The sequence below is a fragment of the Chrysemys picta genome, chromosome 1 (assembly GCF_011386835.1).
Source record: "Chrysemys picta bellii isolate R12L10 chromosome 1, ASM1138683v2, whole genome shotgun sequence".
Lineage (NCBI taxonomy): Eukaryota > Metazoa > Chordata > Testudines > Emydidae > Chrysemys > Chrysemys picta.
The window spans coordinates 341,902,815-341,920,857 of NC_088791.1; the positions used below are offsets into that span (position 1 = coordinate 341,902,815).

Here is an 18,043-nt window from a genome sequence, read left to right on the forward strand (position 1 = left end):
ACTGTAATCTTTTCTTGCACAGTGAAATTCCATGTACCTCTAACTAGACAAATATCATTAGCGACAAAGCATAAGACTAAACAGTCACAGAGTTTAAGGCCAGAAGGGACCACTATATATCTAATCTGACCACCTATATACCACAGGCCTCCAACACCACCCAGCACCCTCACACCAAACCCAGCAACTGAAATTAAACCAAAGAATTACTGCCATCAGGAGACTAGACTATTCTATGCCACAAGGAGAGAACGGGAGGGACAAAGACGCACCAATGCCCAAGGCCTCTGCTTTGGCAGAGAACTGATTAAGTGAGATATAGCCAGATAATACTGGCACGTGACCTGCACTCACATGCTGCAGAGGAAGACAAAAACAACCTGAAGATTATTCAATCTGTCCTGGGGGCAAATTCCTTCCCAAACCCACCTATGGCAATCAGTTAGACCCTGAACATGTGAGCAAGAACCAGTCAGCCCAACACCTGAGAAAGAGAATGCTTAGTCCCGCCTCAGATCACTGGCCCGCCCCATTCATGCTTCAGAGGATGGAGACACCCCCCCTCACCCCCAAAAATAAAACAGAATACATTTTGGGGGCATCCTTTCTGACTCCTGCAGGTGGCCAGCTGAAGCCTTGAAGCATGAGCTTTAAGGAACACAAGACAAACCAGAAGTGAGCCCCAGGTCTGCTAAACCCTACCCTTTACCATGATAAGGCAACCCCATCATATAATCACCCTCAAATTTGTCCAGGTCTCTCTCTCTCAACACTAATCAAGCTGTTTGCCTCCACAACTCCCACTGGGACACTGTTCCAGAATCTCACTCCTTTGGTGGTTAGAAGCCTTCTTCTAATTTGTTCATACCTAGTTTATATCTATTTGTTCTTGTACAAATACTGTCCTTAAATTTATATAGCTCCCTGGTTTCCCTCCCCCTTCGCAATGTATTTATAGGGAGCAATCACATCCTCTCTCAGCCTTCATTCTGCTAGGCTAAATAATCCAAGCTCTTCCAGTCTCCTCTCATAAACTAGGCCCTCAATTCCCATGATCACCCTAGTAGCTTTTCTTTGCATCTGTTCCAGTTTGAATTAATCTTTCTTGAACATAGATGGCCAGAATTGTACACAGTATTCCAAATGAGGTCTTATCAGCACCTTGCATAACAGCATTAATCCTTCTCTATCTCTACTGGAAATGCCTCACCTGATACGTTCTAGGATTGCATTTGCCTTTTTCATAGCCGCATCACATTGTTGGCTCATAGTTAAGACTACGTTTTAGTCACGGGTATTTTTAGTAAAAGTCATGGACAAGTCACGGGCAGTAAACAAAAATTCACTGTCTGTGACCCGTCCATGACTTGTACTATATACCCCTGACTACATCTGGGGCTGTGGGTGGCCCAGGGTGGCCCCGGATGCTCAGGAGGGGAGGCCCAGGAGTGCCCTGGGTGGGTGGGGGGAGCACGCCATGGGTGTAATCATAGAATATCAGCATTGGAAGGGACCTCAGGAGGTCATCTAATCCAATCCCCTGCTCAAAGCAGGACCAATCCCCAGACAGATTTTTGCCCCAGATCCCTAAATGGCCCCCTCAAGGACTGAACTCACAACCCTGGGTTTAGCAGGCCTCTCTGCCACCCAGAGAGAATTTGACCCCCCTCACACACACTGAAGGTCTGAGACATTCACCACCACAAAATAAAATATATATAAAAAAAAATCCAGGGTCTTTCAGACTGGTGAAAACTGATGTAGAAAATCGTCTACTGTTTTCAGAGAAGTGAAACTGCCATCTTCCCTGAAAAATGCAGCAGTCTGCCTAATCCTCAAAAAGCTGACGCACAGTGCAGAAGACATTTTCAGCTACTACCTGATTTTGAACCTCACGTTGCTCGGCAAAATCATTGAGAAAATAGTGACAACCAACGTTCAAGAACATATCTGCTAACATCATGGATGTCACAACCAGGCTTCAGATCAGGGCACAACATGGAGGAAGTAATAGTGGCACTAACAGTTGACCAGCTACTTCGTGGCAATGGAGAGACACCACATATTAGGGCTCATACTGCTCAACCTCTCTCCAGCCTTCACAGTTGAACACAAGGTTTCTGACCCATCGAATTGAATAGCTGATATGGACTACAATGGCTCCCTCCAATCCTTCTTTCCAGCAGAACCAAGAAAGTGGTGATAGGCTGGATTCCTGTGGGATTCTGCAAGTGAGGGTTCTTGTGAGAAAGAAGAGTTACCTATCTCCCTTCGTCATCTCTGTGAGATCAGACATGGAGAGGTGATGAAATGCAGTGAGAGCCACTGCAAACAGTATGCCAATGATTCCTATCTGTGTATCATCATGAGGATGTCACTGTTCACAGGAAATCAGCACCTGGTTGAAGAACAGGTAGCTCAAGCTAAAACCAGTCATAAACAAGAAAATGATCATTGGAACTGGAAAGTGCTCCAGGACTCTGTTCTGCCCTTCCATCAAAGGCACCTCCATCCCCAGGTACCCAAGCCACTTTCTCAAAGTGGCGTGAAGCTTCAGGGTCCTGTTGGACTCAATCCTTAGAATATCAGCATTGGAAGGGACCTCAGGTGGTCATCTAATCCAATCCCCTGCTCAAAGCAGGACCAATCCCCAGACAGATTTTTGCCCCAGCTCCCTAAATGGCCCCCTCAAGGACTGAACTCACAACCCTGGGTTTAGCAGGCCTCTCTGCCACCCAGAGAGAAGATAATGAGCTAGTATGAGTACTGAAAAAAGCTACCTCCCGCTGGGGAATTCACCCCTTCCACCTAGATAAAGGTTTAGCCACAGTGTTCAAGGTGTTTTAACACTTCCAGGTTATTTTACTGTAATCTGCTGTATTTGACATCTCCCCATTTAATTTATTTATATTATGTTTTAATATGAATAATATAATTTTGTGATCTGATGAGTTACGGAAGGATAATCAAAACTAGATCAACTATGTTTTTTTTATTTGAACAGGGCAGGTTTGGTAAATTAAGGGATTTAGAGAAATCATCTTAACTGCAGAGCTCAAGGAGGAGGCCTGGAATTTCTTTAAATCAACTGTACAAAAACTATCTGGAATTAGCATCCCAAGCAAGGCGGAAAAACTTGTAGGGAAAGGCTCTGGGCTCAGCAGGATGAATAACCACCTCAAAAATGTTATTAGGAGTAAACAGAGAGTCTGTAGGGAATGGAAGAAGGGATTGATCAGGGGGAAAAAGCCACATCTTGGAGGTTAGAAAATGTGGGAATAATGTGTTGAGAATTGCTAAAAGTCAAGCTGAATTAGCTCCTGCCAAGAAAATTAAAATAAATAAGACGAGGTGTTTTCGTTATATAAATAAATAGAGAATAGGGAAGTATGCAGTTGGGCTGCTATACAGTGTGGATGGGAAGGATATTAAAGATAATTTACATATAATCCCAAATCTACATGAATACTTTGCCTCAGTTTTCAATAAGTATGATAATATTGAACATGGGCATGAAGGCAGGACATCTGATGGAAATGTGTACAGAAATGGAAATTACTACCCCTGAGGTGGAAGAAAAGCCTAAAGCTCAAATGAGGGGGACTGGGTAATATCAATCCTAGAATACTGAAAGAACTAGCACTCGAGATTGCTAGTCTGGTAGCAGGGATTTTTATTAAATCTATGTATTCCGGGATAGTCCCAAATGACTGGAGAATAGCTAATGTTGTGCATATATTTAAGAAAGTGATCCCGGCAGCTACAAACCTGTTAGCCTGACCTCAGTTGTACACAATGCTTTAGAAAAAATTGTGAAGGAAACAATAATTAAATTCATGAAAGGAAATGATAAAGGGGTTGTAATGCCACATGGATTTACCAAAGGAAAAAGAACAGGAGTACTTGTGGCACCTTAGAGACTAACAAATTTATTAGAGCATAAGCTTTCGTGGACTAGCTTATGCTCTAATAAATTTGTTAGTCTCTAAGGTGCCACAAGTACTCCTGTTCTTTTTGCGGATACAGACTAACATGGCTGCTACTCTGAAACTTACCACAGGAAATAATTCCAGACTCACTTGATTTCCTTCTATGAGAAAATAACTGATTCTTTACAACGTAAGAACGGCCACACTGGGTCAGACCAAAGGTTCATCCAGCCCAGTATCCTGTCTTCTGACAATGGTCAATGCCAGGTTCCCCAGAGGGAATGAACAGAACAGGTAATCATAAAGTGATCCATCCTGTCTCTCATTCCCAGGTTCTGGCAAACAGAGGCAAGGGACACCGTCCCTGCCCATCCCAGCTAATAGCCATTGATGGACCTATCCTCCCTGAATTTATCTAGTTCTTTTTTGAACCCTGTTATGGTCTTGGCCTTCACAAAATCCTCTGGCAAAGAGTTCCAAAGGTTGATTGTGCATTGGATGAAGAAATACTTCCTTTTGTTTGTTTTAAACCTGCTGCCTACTAATTTCATTTGGTGACCCCTAGTTCTTGTATTATGTGAAGGAGTAAATAAAACTTCCTTATTCACTTTCTCCACACCAATCATGATTTTATAGACTTCTATCATATCCCCCCCTTAGTCGTCTATTTCCAAACTGAAAAGTCCCAGTCTTATTAATCTCTCCTCATATGGAAGCTGTTCCATGCCCCTGATCACTTGTTGTCGTCCTTTTCTGAACATTTTCCAATTCCAATATTTATTTATTTTTTTGAGATGGGGCGATCACATCTGCACGCAGCATTCAAGATGTGGGTGTACCCTGGATTTATATAGAGGCAATATGATATTGTCTGTCTTATTATTAGGGCTGTAAAGCAATTAAAAAAATAATCATGATTAATCGCACGATTAATAAATGCTGTTAAACAATAATAGAATACCATTTATTTAAATATTTTTGATATTTTTTACTTTTTCAAATGTATTGATTTCAATTAAAACAAAGAATACAAAGGGTACAGTGCTCACTTTATACTTATTTTTATTACAAATATTTGCACTCATAAAAGAAACAGTATTTCAATTCACCAAATACAAAGTACTATAGTGCAATTTCTATCATGAAAGTTGAATTTACAAATGTAGAATTATGTGCAAAAAATAACTGCACTCAAAAATAAAACAGTGTAAAACTTTAGAGCCTACAAGTCCACTCAGTTCTACTTTTTGTTCAGCCAATTGCTCAAATACATTTGTTTACATTTGCAAGAGATAATACTTCCCACTTCTTGTTTACAATGTCACCTGAAAGCAAGAACAGGCATTCGCATGGCTCTGTTGTAGCTGGCAATATTCACCTCTTGGACCAGACCTGTGCGCCTCTTAGGACTAAATCAAGAATGGCCTCTCCTCTTATGGGTTCCAGTCATTTAAGCAGATATACAAATAGGGTTAAAAAAGTAACGTTTCCAAATTTTAATCAACCTATTTATGTAACATTTTGCTCTTCCATATGAACTGCTCAGAAAAATGTATTAGTATAGGATCTCTACCTTCCAGGGCCGGCTCCAGGGTTTTTGCCGCCCCAAGCGGCAAAAAAAAAAAAAAAAAAAGCCACGATCACGATCTGCGGCGGCAGGTCCTTCGCTCCAAGCAGCAGTGAGGGACCGTCCGCCGAATTGCCGCCGAATAGCTGGACGTGCCGCCCCTCTCCAGAGTGGCTGCCCCAGGCACCTACTTGGCAAGCTGATGCCTGGAGCTGGCCCTGCTACCTTCCCTCAACCTAATTACATTAGTGTTTCTGTTTAATTGGGTTTTACTGAAACTCAGGCTGTACCTTCCACTTTTAAAATATATTTCACAAATGAAATGGTTTCTTGGTCTGTGTTTTAAGAACACTGACAACAAAATAGACAAAAATATGGTAGAGTCTGAAGGCAGAGAAGTGTCTGATGGTGGTGACAATGGGGTTGAGGGAGAGGTTACACGTCAAAAATTACTTTCATGCAGCCTGGCTGAGATGTTTTGATACATAAAAGAGTGCTTCTACATGTACAGTGGAATATTTTTGGTGAAGGTGCTGAGCTTTCCCATACATAGATTTCAGGGATCTATGCCACTGGTATCTCATGACCAACTGGGACATTTACTAAGATTTAGCAGATTTCATTGCAGTGTCATGAAGATGAAGATTATACTGAAAAGGACCATATGCAATGTTTTGCTTAATGTATTGTACATATAAAAAGAATAGAGCTCCCTCATTGGTATCGTCACTCATGTTCTCCATCTCTTCTTGCCATCTTCTAGGTACCTTATTACTTTAGCCAAACCCCAAATTCTCCCTTTTATATTCTGATTTATCAAACTATTACTACATACTGAGCTCTCCTTAGCTGGAAGTTCGACTGCATCCTACTGCATAAAACAGCAACAGCCATTGTACGTTCCAGACATACTCATAGACTTTAAGGTCTGTCACACCTCAGTGAAAAGCAGTGCCAAAAAGTTGAAAATCTCACTAAATGCTTTCTTCACAAAGGTTGTTTCAAGCAAACTGGCTTTTTGTAGACATTTCCCTCTAAATTATGCTCTTTACTCAAAGTTAGCAGACAGGAGGAAACAAAACTATGCCCAATTCAAAGAAGGGATTGGACTGAAAATACATTTTCTATGAGCCAACTGGAAAAGCCAACATTAGGAAAGGATGTTTTATCTTCTGAATTTTTTTTTAAATTTCAAATCAGTTGGTTATCTTTCCTTGTCTGTTCTCTCTCATATATATATTATATATAATATGCATACGTAAAAGACTAATAAAAATGTATTGTACATTTGTAGTTGTGCAAAAATCCCTACAGTTCATTTAGTGTATAATTAATGTACACCTGTAAACTCTACTTGTTCCATTCTAGCTCCTTGCTTCAATACTTTCATTCTAATATATAGATTATGGCCTTATTCTGTATCATTCTAAGGCTCAAGATACCAGTATATTTCTGGTTTAAATATTTGGATAAGTAACAGGATAATTCATCAGTTCACATCTAAATGTCTGTTAGTTACTGGTAACTCAGCTATTCCTAAAATATTTTTTGCTGCTCATATATTACTTGTATCAAAGTAGAGAAATTATGTTAACTATAAGGCAATGGGAGAAAGAAAAAAAAGAAATTCGTTGTAAATAACTATCTTGTCTTGCAAGACAGACATTGGCGTGTGCCAAGTCAAATTAATCCCAGACACAAAGATCTGAATAAAGCTTTCAAACTGAGAAAAAGCAAGGAAATTACAGAGATAACTTAGTTTTATTTCTCTAACTTCATTAGGTACTGCATCTTACACACTGGCCAATGTGTGCCTAAAATTTTAAGTTTCTGCAAATTTAAATGCTGTTCACATGAATACCCAAAGCCAGAAAGAAGAAAATACTGTATATACATGACGGAAAAATGCAGATTAGCTTTCTAAAACTTTGTTTTACACAAACACATCAAGAATAAATTTCTCCTAAGAAAAGGCAACAGATCTATTTTTAAAAAGATTCTGAAACAGAATCAGAACCAAAATAAACTACACTCATATTGACATCAGCATGGTTCGATAATAGATTTTAAAATAACCTGTTATTTCCTCTACAGTAAGTTTCAAATCTGTACTCAGGTCTCATCTGCTCCACTCAAATCTTTCTTTACTCACATTTTTCATTTTGACTCCTAGTTTATTAAATACATTGTGTTTTTCTGAACACAATGGAACAAATTCAACCCAATGTGTAAGTTAATTAACGTCAGTCGGTTTCACACTATTATAAAATATGTATATAGTGTTTTACAAACATAGACCAAGACATGTTCCCTGCTCAGAAGCACTTACCATTTAAATCAGGGTGAATAAAAATTGGTGAGTTATAAAAATTTAAAATTAATTTTATTTAAATTCAATTTGTTATTTATATTAAATACATTTTTCATCTAAAATGAATTTCTTTGGAATTATGACGACAACCTATATTAAGGCCTAAATGTACTATAATTATTACAATAATTTAAATTAAATAAATATATCTATATCTATATATATCTATATGTATATATCTCCAGAGTTTGCTGACATACTAAACCAGCTTTTGACAGCAGTAGCAGAGAATATTTTCTTCATTTCAATTTAATGAGTTCAATTCAATAACTAATTCGTTAAAAGTTAAAAAAACAATTGGGAGTAGAAAAAGCAGAAAAGCATATTTTCTTCTTCCTGTCTACAAAAAAATGAAGTGTTAGAGAATAGAATCTACTAGTTCTAAAATCTTGAAGGACAGGGTGAGCAGAAACAATCAGTTCAGTTTACTAACTACAGATAAAAAGAACAGGAGTACTTGTGGCACCTTAGAGACTAACAAATTTATTAGAACATATATGTTCCACTCTATATGCATCCAAAGAAGTGGGCAGTAGCCCACGAAAGCTTATGCTTTAATAAATTTGTTAGTCTCTAAGGTGCCACAAGTACTCCTGTTCTTTTTGCAGATACAGACTAACACGGCTGCTACTCTGAAACCTAACTACAGATAATATGTCTTTCATTTAATCAATCAGTTTTAAATGCAAAACATATTTTGGTAAATTTACCTTTTCTTCTTATGTATCCAGTATACTGAAGGTCATTTTATTAATAAAAACAATATTAAAAATGCCATTTGTGCTTTTTTAATTAATTTCCAATTTCTATTCAAATGCAGCCAGATACAAACTTCAAGTAAAAAATTAATCATCTAGTAAATAAAAATGCATCATTCACCATTTTCTATCATCACATAAAAAGGTAAAAGTTAAGAATCTGAATACATGTATGTTACGCTTTATAATTACTTAAATTTATGTAGATATAATGTATCCTCCTGGTTAGCAAAAAGAAGTACCAAATTTAGAGTAAAGGTAATATTTAGCTCCAAATGCACATTTGAATATCTATCGGCCAATGAGAATCAACCTTTCTTTATGAAAATAACTAAAACGTATAAATGTAAAACAAGATTAAAACGATTAAAATCAAGGTTTCCTGCTTGCTGATTTAAATCAATCCACCTTGATCTAAATAAACCAGACAAACATAAGACAGACCCAGGATGACAGCTCATGAGATGGAAAGTGTGGAGACTAAGGCTAGGTCTACACTACCCGCCTGAATCGGCGGGTAGAAATCGATCTCTCGGGGATCGAATTATCGCGTCTCGTCGGGACGCGACAATCGATCCCCGAATCGACGCTCTTACTCCACCAGCGGAGGTGGGAGTAAGCGCCATCGACGGGGAGCCGCGGAGATCTATTTTGCCGCCGTCCTCACAGCGGGGTAAGTCGGCTCCGATAGGTCAAATTCAGCTACGCTATTCGTGTAGCTGAATCTGCGTATCTTAAATCGACACCCCCCCCGTAGCGAAGACCTGCCCTGAGAAGAAAAGACTACTTAAAGAGGAGACTGTATGCAAGGAACAGGGAGTAGCATGACTGAAGGTAAAAAGCAGAGAGTGATAGTATGAGACACAGAGTAAGTCTACACAGCATTTTGGCATGAGCCTCCCAGCCCTCATTGACGGACTCATGCTAGTGGGACTCATGCTAGTGCTCTAAAATAAGCTGTATAGACAGTGCATTGAAGTTGCAGCTCAGGCTCTGAAACTCACTCCCACTCCCTAGGCTTCAGAGTCCAATTTTAGAGCACTAGAGTGAACCCCACTAACCCAAGAATATCGACCCAGGCCAGGAGGCTCGCTCCTAAATGTTGTGTAGATATACTCACAGCGCACAGGAAGGTGAGAAGACTGTGAAGAAGCTAGGAAAAGGGGATAGTAGAGAGAAATGAATATAAAGCAGATGAGGGCAAGATTATGTAAAGCTTTGCTAGTGGGGAGGAGCTTGATTATTATGCTGTAAAGGAGAGAAAGACAATAGGATTCAATGGGGGGGGGGAGATAATGTGGTTGGAGAAGGGAAAGATGACATCAGGAAGCAGCACTGTGGATGGAATAGTGGCAGATGTTTGCCATACCGTGTTACCCAGATCTAGAAGTGCCTCATTGATGGGTAACATCACACTGGAAGGTGTTACTAATTGCAAGATATCCAGCAGTTTATGCTGCAGCTCCTTGATCGCTTTAAGAGGAATCTGAAGTGTGAGAGCTTTCCTCCTAATGAGGTTTTGAAATTGTCTGAAGTTATCAGCTATGGAAGGCGGTGGAGACATGACCACCTCATGGGGCATCAAAGATGAGATGGGAGTTTCAGGGGGTGATTTTTTTCATCCACCCTAACCTCCTGTTTCTCAAATTGTCCTGTGTGGGGGCTGGTTGGGGAGGGGGAGGTTGCACAATCCTGATTTCCCTATGAGACAGTATCGGTGGTCTTGCAAACTGCTGTCAATAAGCCACCCAAAGGTCCCAGTATGGCCACTGTGGTCCATACAAAAGTGGAGGTTGCATGCAGGATTGATTCCACCACCTTCGGTGACCAGTTCAATACTGCCTGTGACTAGCTGGAAAGAGATTCCTGAAGTAGTATGCTGAGAACCTGACCAAAATTGAGGAGAGTGATTGAAAGTCTTCCTTGTCCTCCACCACATCATCCCATGGAGAGGCACCCATTGAAAACGGAGGAGAGTCCTGTGGTGCTTGAGGATAGTAGCCCGGAGACCAGGGCCTCAATACCAAAAAAGCGCTTGGTACCCATAAGAAGCGGAGAGTCTGATTCATCCAATACCAAAAGGTCCTTAGAGTATTGGAATTCCTGTGGTACGAAAGGGATCCAGTACTGATTTTGCAGCAGAGGCCATGGTTGCTGAAGCCGATGGTACCAATGATGAACACACTGTAGTTGAAGATGGACAGCTGGGTGCCCTATGCTTACTCTCCTTGCCGGTAGAGGTTACTGGAACCCTATCAGAGCCAGGTTTCTTCTTCTTGGAGCTCCAGGGCTTCATGGCCTAGTCAGTACTAGTAGTGAAATCCTTGGCCTCAATGGTATCCTCGGACACTGTACATTATCTGGGGACCTGGTGTTTTTTGGAGCTGGCTCTTTGCAGTGAGTCCACGCTGTTCTTTTTGGGAGTCTTCTCAGAAGCCCCCAAAGTCTATCCTTCCTTAGGGGCACTTGCCACAAGAGGCAAGAAGAGGCACTGGATCCATCCAGGGACAAATGTACAGGGCAAGGGATCGCAGGGAGTGTTCCATCGCAAAATCTTAGGTTGATCTTCTTCTCTGGCCTAGACTTGAGGACCAAGGAGAAGTTACACTTCTGGGAGATGAGGGACTCCCCCAAGCAAGAGACATGTTTAGAGTGTCCATGGCTTACAGGAATAGCCTCTCAGCAGGAGGGATAGTGTTTGAAGCCTGGCAAGCCAGACATGTCCTTCCAGGTAAACAAGTTTCCTAGAGGGAAAAACAAGCAGAGAACAAACAATCCCCTCAATACCTATGCAAACTAACTACTAACTATACTACCAGCTACTAAGTTTCTACCAGACTAAGTAACTTAGCACTAAGGAAAAACAGAAAGGTCGAGGCACGCTCAAGGCGGACATGTTATGGCTCTGTCTCAGGCTGAGGTGATTGAGAAGGAATCAAGGTGAGAATACTAACCTTGGGGTGAGTGAGGTTTTTTGGCTGTTTGTGTTTCTCTCTCTTTCAGGTTATTTCAGTTACTGGGTCAGTTGGGATTGTGTCTCTGGGGACTGTTTGAGCCTTTGTTCCCTGGATCATCCTTGATTATATTTGATCAGTCTCAATCAGCCTTGTGATCATCCTCCCACTGTGTGATTAATGAGGGGGTAGGGCTGACCTAGGAGAGAAGGCCTTAAAAGCCAGAGACTAAGCAACCAAGGGATCGCAAACAGGGGAGTTTGAAGGAGGGAATTGTAATATAATCTCTATGGTTAGGAAGGGCCGCATCGCTGGGGTCAACGCTGCTCCTGTCTCCTCCACCTGCACCTGCACCCAGACAGACAACCTAATCATGGATGCCTCTATCCAGAGCCTGGTGTGGATTTGCAGAGACTGTGGCCTGCATTTACCACGCTCAGAAAGCTAGGGTGGGGAGGACCATCCAGTGAGAAAGGTGCCTGCTGGTGGAATCTCTCAGGAAGCAGGTCAGAGAGCTACAGCAGGAGGTGGCTAGGCTGAGGAGCATCCGTGCCCATGAGGAATTCCACGAGAGTATTCACATGGAGACATCAAAGACTGAGGAAGCTATCCAGCTACAGAGGACTGCTGAAACACCACCAGGGGAGGAGGATATGGCTCTGTCACAGGGAGGACACTGGCAGCTGGTTACTTCTGGCAGCAGGCAGTGCTCCACCCCTCCTCCCAACCCACCCACCATGGTGATGGAAAACCACTGCCCTGGCAACGAGCTAAGAGGAATCACCCCTGGAGGAGGAGGAGAAGCCATGCATCCCCAAGGCTGGGAGGATCACAGCCACCACTCCTAAGAGGAAACAGAGTAGCTGTGGTTGGTGACTCTTTTCTGAGGGGGACAGAGGCACTCATCTGTCACCCTGACATGGCATCACAGGAGGTATGTAGACCTCCAGGGGCCCGTATCCAAGACGTTACAGAGGGATTGTGAAGGATCATCCCCGTTCTCCCCTACTACCGCATGCTGCTCATCCATGTGGGCACTAATGATACTGCAAGGTATGACCCTCAGCAGATCAGAAGTGACTACAGGGCTCTAGGAGTAAGGGTGAAGGAGTTGGGAGCACAGGTGGTGTTCTCTTCGATCCTTCTGGTCAAGGGTAGGGACCCAGCCAGAGACAGATGCATCCTGGAGGTGAATGCCTGGCTGCAAAGTTGGTGTCGCCAGGAGGACTTCGGCTTCCTTGACCACGAGATGCTGTTCCAGGAAGGAGGACTGCTAAGTAGAGATGGGGTTCACCTATTGAGGAAGGGAAAGAGCATATTTGGATACAGACTGGCTAACCTAGGGAGGAGGACTTTAAACTAGGTTCGAAGGGGGCAGATGATCAAAGCCCACAGGTAAGTCAAGAACATGGAGACCTGGGAGAAGGTTCGGAATTTGGGGGGAGCAAGGGCTGTTATAGCAGGGATAAAGGAGAGACAAGACAGAACGGGGCAGAGTGGTGGTGGAAATCAAATCAGTATCTTAGATGTCTGTATACTAATGCGACAAGTATAGGGAATAAGCGGGAAGAACTTGAAATGCTAGTAAATAAACACAACTGTAACACAGTTGGCATCACAGAGACCTGGTGGGATAATACACATGACTGGAATATTGGTATAGAAGGGTACAGCTTGCTCAAGAAGGACAGGCAGGGAAAAAAGGGAGGAGGTGTTGCCTTATATATTTAAAATATATACACTTGGACTGAGGTTGAGATGAAAATAGGAGACAGCCTTGTTGAAGTCTCTGGGTAAGAATAAAAGGGATAAAAACAAGGGTGATGTCATGGTAGGGGTCTACTACAGACCACCTAACCAGGAAGAAGAGGTGGATGAGGATTTTTTAAAATAACTAACAATCATCTAAAGCACAGGACTTGGCAGAGATGGGGGACTTCAACTACCCAGACATCTGTTGGGAAAATAACACAGCAGGGCACAGATTATCCAATAAGTTCTTAGAATGTATTGGAGACAATTTTTTATTTCAGAAGGTGGAGACAGCTACTAGGGGAGAGGCTGTTCTAGATTTGATTTTGACAAATAGGGAGGAACTGGCTGAGGATTTGAAAGTGGAAGGCAGCTTGGGTGAAAGTGATAATGAAATGATAAGAGTTCATGATTCTAAGGAATGGTAGGAGAGAGAACAGCACAATAAAGACCATGGATTTCAAAAAGGCTGACTTAAGCAAACTCAGGGAGTAGGTAGGTAAGAGACCATGGGAAGCAAGTCTAAGGGGAAAAACAATAGAAGACAGTTGGCAGTTTTTCAAAGAGACATTATTAAGGGCACAAGAGCAAACTATCTCACTGCGTTGGAAAGATAGGAAGTATGACAAGAGACCACCTGGCTTAACCAGGAGATCTAGGAAACTAGGTCAAATTACAATAATTTAAATAATGGCATAGAGAATACACTTATAAAGTTTGTGGATGATACCAAGCTGGGAGGGGTTGCAAGTGCTTTTGAGGATAGGATTAAACTTCAAAATGATCTGGATAAACTGGAGAAATGGTCTAAAGTAAATAGGATGAAATTCAGTAAGGACAAATGCAAAATACTCCACTTAGGAAGGAACAATCAGTTGCACACATACAAAATGAGAAATGACTGCCTAGGAACGAATACTGGGGAAAGGGATTTTGGGGTCATAGTGGACCACAAGCTAAATATGAATCAACAGTGTAATGCTGATGCAAAAAAAGCAAAACATCCTTCTGGGATGTATTAGTAGAAGCGTTGTAAGCAAGACACAAGAAGTAATTCTTCCACTCTACTCCGCTCTGATTAGGCCTCAACTGGAGTACTGTGTCCAGTTCTGGGCGCCACGTTTCAGTAGGGTTACCATATTTGAACTTTCAAAAAAGAGGACACTCGGGGGGGTAGCCCCGCCCCCTAGCCATTCCCTCCCACTTCCCGCCCCCTGACTGCCCCCCACAGAACCCCCAACCCATCCAACCCCCCCTGCTCCTTGTCCCCTGATCACTCCCTCCCGGGACCCCTGCTCCTAACCACCCCCGGAGACCCCACCCCCTATCTAAGCCTCCCTTATCCTTGTCCCCGACTCCCCCCTCCTGAGACCCCCCGACCCAAACTGCCCCCCTAGGACCCCACTCCCTACCTGTCCCCTGACTGTTCTGACTCCTATCCACACCCCCACACCCCCCAGATCCCCGGGACTCCCATGCCTATCCAACCGCTGCCTGTCCCCTGATTGCCCCCACCCCGAACCCCCAACCCATCTAACCCTCCCCCCCTGCTCCCTGTCCCTTGACTGCCCCGATCCCTCTCCACACCCCTGTCCCCTGACAGGCCCCCCCAGAACCCCAACCCATCCAACCCTCCCCCCCTGCTCCCTGTCCCTTGACTGCCCCGATCCCTCTCCACACCCCCGCCCCCTCACAGGCCCCCACAGAACCCCGGCCCTATCCAACCCCCCTGCTCCCTGTCCCTTGACTCTCTGCCCCACCCCGCCCCACCCCAGCTCTGCCTGCTCCCCTGAGCGCACAACCACCTCGCTTCTCCGCTCCCACCCCCGCAGGCTTCCCTCGAATCAGCTGTTCGTGCGGCAAGCCAAGGAGGGAGGGGGCCAGAAGCGGAGCTGTGCGCTCAAGGCAGCAGGCAGAGGCGGAGCAGAAGTGAGCTGGGGTAGGGAGCGGTTCCCCTGTGCTCCCCCCCAGGTTACCTGCTGTGGGCAGCCCTCCCCGTGCCCCCTTGCCCCAGCTCACCTCCACTCTGCCACCTCCCCTGAGCGCTCCGCTTCTCCCCCTTCCCTCCCAGGCTTGCCGCACAAAAGTCTGGGAGGGAGGGGGGTGTAGGGGAAAAGTGGCGCACCTGGGGGAGGAGGCAGGGCTTGGGATTTGGGGAAGGGGCGGAGCCGGGAGCGGGGGGGAGGGGCGCGAGCACCCACCGGCGCCAGCTAAAGTTGGTGCCCATGCCCCGCGCAGCGCTGCTGGCATGCTGAAGCTGCAGGGGAGGGGCTTTTGCTGCCGGAGAGGGCCCAAGTAAGAGGCTCAATCCGGCGCGGCTGCCCTGTCAGCCACTTTTGGGTCTTTAAATAGCCGTCCAGGGGAAATCCCGGACATTTTTAGCTTTTTACAAATTCCCCCCGGGGAAACCTGGACGTATGGTAACCCTAGTTTCAGGAAGGATGTGGACAAATTGGAGAGAGTCCAGAGAAGAGCAACAAAAATGATTAAAGGTCTAGAAAACATGATCTATGAGGGAAGATTGAAAAAATTGGATTTGTTTAGTCTGGAAAAGAGAAGACAAAGGGGACATGATAATAGTTTTCAAGTATGTAAAAGGTTGTTACAAGGAGGAGGAAGAGAAATTTTTTTTCTTAACCTCTGAGGATAGGACAAGAAGCAATGGGCTTAAATTGCAGCAAGGGCGGTTTAGGATGGACATTAGGAAAAACTTCCTAACTATCAGGGTGGTTAAGCACTGGAATAAATTGCCTAGGGAAGTTGTGGAGTCTCCATCATTGTCTAACCTGCTCTTAAAAATCTCCAAACACCTGTCAGGAATGGTCTAGATAATACTTAGTCCTGCCACGAGTGCAGGGGATGGGACTAGATGACCTCTTGAGGTTCCTTCCAGTTCTATGAAGAGGGCAGTTTGCCCACACGCCCCTACATAGCCTTTGTGTCTGACACAGCGAGGCTCAGAGCACATGTGCAGGCCAAATGGTCACTGCTAGTTGAAAATCTCCAATCAAGAGCTTCAGAGGTACATGCGCACCTGAAGTGGAGCATGTGTCCTACTGGGACACTAACCAAAGAAGGGGGACAGTTAGGACTGAGATCAAAACCCTGTGCACACTAACAGATCGGGGGGGAAGTGTGCATCTGAAGTCATTAAATGAAATGCTCAAGGTAGGGCAGAATCAAGAGAGCAGTCATACAAGCTAAAGGAAGAGAGAAACCAGAGTGGATCAGCTGTGTAAAAGGTATCAGACAGATCAAGTAATATGAAGATAGGGGAGTGACGTAGCAGGAGGTCACTGGTGACTTTGGGAAGCCCAATTTTGGGGGTGTGTTTTTAAGAAACTCAACTGCTTTATGAGAATTCAGAAGTAATTAAATGTTTCAAAGAAGGTAGTTTGGATATACAGAGTAAGTCAACAGGACTCAAATGGTTTCTTCTCCTGTGCTTTCAAGGGAATTCTTTACGCAGCTTTTGACATTTCTTTGTACCACATGGATATATCGTTCTCCGATTATGTGGCCTATCTAGCAAGAGAAAGCTTTACTCTTTGAAGATTATAGGATTATAACTCCTTCTCAAATTATGAAAAGTTCTTACAACAGGTAACTTTTAAGCAGCACCACCAGATACAGATATTTGGCCTGGGTCTTCCAAGACTTACACATTCAGGAAAAAATTGCATTGCGTGGCATCTGAAATGCAGCAATGACAACCGTTTTCATTACTAGTTTTCACCATCCATCTTCTCTCGCCACAGTCCCATTTCTGGGCACATTGCCAATTGGTATTTAATTAAAATTTACTCTGCTTTTGATTCTTCCTCAGTAACTCAGTTACCAACTATATTGGCCATTTATGCAGTGAAAGGAATTTAATAAGACAAGCTATTCTCTATTGCATTTGCAGAAGTGGTGGTGGTGTGGTTTTGATGGAAGAGCCAGCCCTAGCACAGTCTAGTTTCCTAAAAGACCTAGAGATGAAATCTGTAAACTTGGGGCAAAAAGGGAGGATGGGAACACAATGGGATATTGTGTTCAATGACCCTGCAGAAATGCAAGTCCATTTATTTGTTACAATTTAGGATTTAACATTTGGCAATGAAATAAATCATAGCTTCTTGCAAAGGTTTCCTTAAGCAGGCTTGCTGTCTTTCCGAAGAAAACACAATAGGGCAAAACCAATCAAATCCTAGTATTGAAGTTTAATATCAGAAAGATGAAAATATTTATCATTAAGATTGATTTAAACTGAATATGCTCCGGGCCCAAAGAATACCAATCAAACATGAAATATAAAGCAGTACACAAATGAAGTCAGAATCCTTACTTATATAACGAAAGGACAAAGTGCCTGACTGAGCAAAGCACTAGCTTGTTACTTCCAGGCCGAATTTGGTCCAGAAAATTTCATTGAAACTAAAACTATAATCAGAGGTTGATGATTAAACACATGCTGTGAAATCCTAGCCTCACTTTTGAAGTGAGTAGCAAAACTCCTAATGACTCCACTGGGGCCAGAATTTCATCCTTGGTCTACAAGACAATTCCTAAAAATATTCATTCGGCAATTTTTCAATACAGGACCAGGACAAAGGTTATTGAGAACAGTGAAATCTCTAATCAAGGAAATCCTAAATTAAGGATGGCGTGTCATTGAGAGTTTGGAACGTAGATGCAAATCTGTGACTGGGGCTGTTAGGATGAAGAGTTCA

At 43.3% G+C, this 18,043-nt stretch overlaps 1 protein-coding gene across 9 annotated transcripts in view; it reads right to left on the reverse strand.

The window, feature by feature from the left end:
* FCHSD2 (FCH and double SH3 domains 2) overlaps positions 1 to 18,043 on the reverse strand; it is a 254,725-nt gene that overhangs the window by 141,170 nt on the left and 95,512 nt on the right. The window lies entirely within an intron of this gene.